Genomic DNA, 2,819 nt, shown 5'->3' with positions numbered 1-2,819 from the left:
GGAGACAGCCGCCTCCTTCCTACAGCTGGAGAGGGGAAAGGTCCTCTCAGGCCTTTCTAACTGCATGAAAACCAAACTGTGAGCTGTACTGACCTGGGCCTCACCCATGTTGCAGGCATGTACAACACAGGTGCCCAGTGGTATCATCAGGCAGAACTACGAATGTGCTTTCCATCGTTTTCATACAATGATTCCAGAACCGCTATCCACACAGCTCCCCTTCTCACACATACGACGTGCTTCACGGATTACACAGCATTTTCACCACGCCCCTCCTCCACTCCTCCCAGCAGCCTTGAGTGATCCCTTGAGTATACTTCCTCATACTGAGGTTTGAAACCAAAACTTTCCCAAGAACATCCAGCTAGTGTTAGAACCAGGATATGAGGGCTTCTGATTCTAGAACGAGTATTTGTACCACTATTCCACATGGGCCCCTCCAGGGATTTCTGCCTGATCTTAAAATGCAGATAGTAAATTCATCTCTCTACAGTCCTGGGGTGGCCTATAGACAAGAAGTAAAACTTCCAACAGAAAGCTTATACTTATTTGGAAGGCTACCTGGGATATTTCTTTTAAGTTAGTTTGTTCATGTTTTGGAAAGATTGTTCCAATGGCAATGCGGGGCATGAAGTGTAGAAAGGATTCCATGATGAGACAGAGAAAAAATTCGGTGGCTCTTACAACAGTTCACATGAGGCTTGAGGCACAACCAGAAAGGACAGAGGGAAAATGCATTGGAAAGAAATGCAAAATGAAGTCCACTCAGACCCAGGATGGAAAAAAGGAGATTAAGGATGATGGTGGTTTCTAGTTTGAAAGACGGATGAACAAGGATGTCATTAACTACTGCAGAGTGGTATCTGGGGCCTGAGCGCACCAGTTTGTTTAACCATTCACCTGCTGAGCAGTCTCCGGGCTGTTTCCAGTTTCTAGCCTTTATAAATAATGTTGCTATGAACAGATACATAAAGGCTTTTGTGTGAACATAAGTCTTCATTTCTCTGGGATAACCGCCCATGAATGTGAGTGCTGCATCCTATGGCAACTGCACGTTTAGGTTTTTAAGAAACTGTCAAGCTGTTTTCCAGAATGGCTGTACCATCTTCCATTCCCACCAGCCAAGTGTGAGTGATCCCGTTTCCGTGCATCCTCACCGGCATTGGTCTTGTTACTACTTTTTATTTTAGGCATTCTGATAGGTGTATAGTGACGTGGCTTTAGTGTGCATTTTTTCTGATGGCTCATGATGTTGAACATCTTTTCATGTGCTTGTATGTTATCTGAAATGTCTCTTCAGGTCTTTTATTCATTTTCAAAGTAGATGATTTGGTTTCATTGCTGAATTTTGATAGTTCTTTATATATTATAGATATGAGTCCTTTATCAGATATGTGATTTGCAAATAGGTTCTCCCAGTCTCTAGCTCCTCTCTTCATCTTTATTTTCCATTTTCCATTTTAGTCCATGATCCATTTTGAGTTAATTTTTGTACAAGGTATGAGGTTTAGATCAGAGTTCAGGTTTTTTTCCTATGAATAATCGGGTAGCCAGTAACTTTTTTTAAGAGACAGGGTCTCACTCTGTCACCCAGGCTGGAACGTAATGACAAGATCAGAGCTCACTGCAGCCTCAACTCCTGGGCCTCAAGTTATCCTCCTGCCTCAGCCTCCTGGAGTAGCTGGGACCACAGGCAGGTGTCACCATGACCAGTTAATGTTTTTAGATTTGTAGAGATAGGGTCTTGTGCTATGTTACCCAGGCTGGTGTGGAACTCTTAGGCTAAAGTCATCATCCCACTTATATGGGGCCAGGCAGTGGCACATGCCTGCAATCACAGCACTTTGGGAGGATGAAGCAGGAGAATCACTTGAACCCAGGAATTCCAGACCAGCCTGAGCAACAGAGGGAGGTCCTGTCTCTGCAAAAAATTTTAAACGTTAGCTGGGCATGGTGTTGTACACCTGTGGTCCCAGCTACTTGGGAGGCTGAAGTGGGAGGATCTCTTGAGCCTATGAGGCTGAGGCTGCAGTGAGCCATGATCACACCACTACACTCCAGCCTGGGAGAAAGTGAGACCCTGTCTCCAAAAAAAAAAAAAAAAAAAAGAAAGAAAGAAAGAAAAACAAATGCTAGAGCATCACCCATATTAAAGACAGGTATTGTCTTTTTGAAAATTTAATTACAGTTATATAATGAACATGTAAAATGTCCAGTTTGAAAGTTTGAAAAATATATAACTCTAAGTATTCTTACCTTAAAATTCTGATTCCTACCTAAGATATCGCATACTGTTTACATAAGTATCACAATGCCTGGAAAACGACTAAAAATGTGTACGAGGGAGAAAAATGAGCATGTATGCCTATTAATTAAGGTATATTTCCCCCTTATTACATAAAAACGTCATCACAGCAAACCCCGGTGACTGTATCTAAAGCAGGCCTACAGTTTTATCTCTGTGTATTATAAAATGCAAGGCTAAAATTTAAATACCAAACATTTCCTGAAGCCAAGGGTAGTTTACTTAAAATAAATGCCTAGGGTCTCTATCGAAAATATGAAAAATTTAGCTACTTCATAGCCATTCCAATCTAAGTTCAGCTTTTTCTTTTTTAATTGACACATAATTGTGTACTGTACATATGTATGGAGTACACATAGTGATGTTATAATACATGTAATGTATGTGATCAGCGTAATTAGCATATCTGCCATCTAAAACATTTATCATTTCTTTGCATTGGTAATGTTCAATATCCTTCCTCCAATTATCTGGAACTATATATTCTTTTTTTTTTTTTTTTTTTTTTTTTTTT

This window comes from Piliocolobus tephrosceles, chromosome 1 (genome assembly GCF_002776525.5).
Source record: "Piliocolobus tephrosceles isolate RC106 chromosome 1, ASM277652v3, whole genome shotgun sequence".
Lineage (NCBI taxonomy): Eukaryota > Metazoa > Chordata > Mammalia > Primates > Cercopithecidae > Piliocolobus > Piliocolobus tephrosceles.
This window is presented reverse-complemented; position numbering follows the sequence as displayed.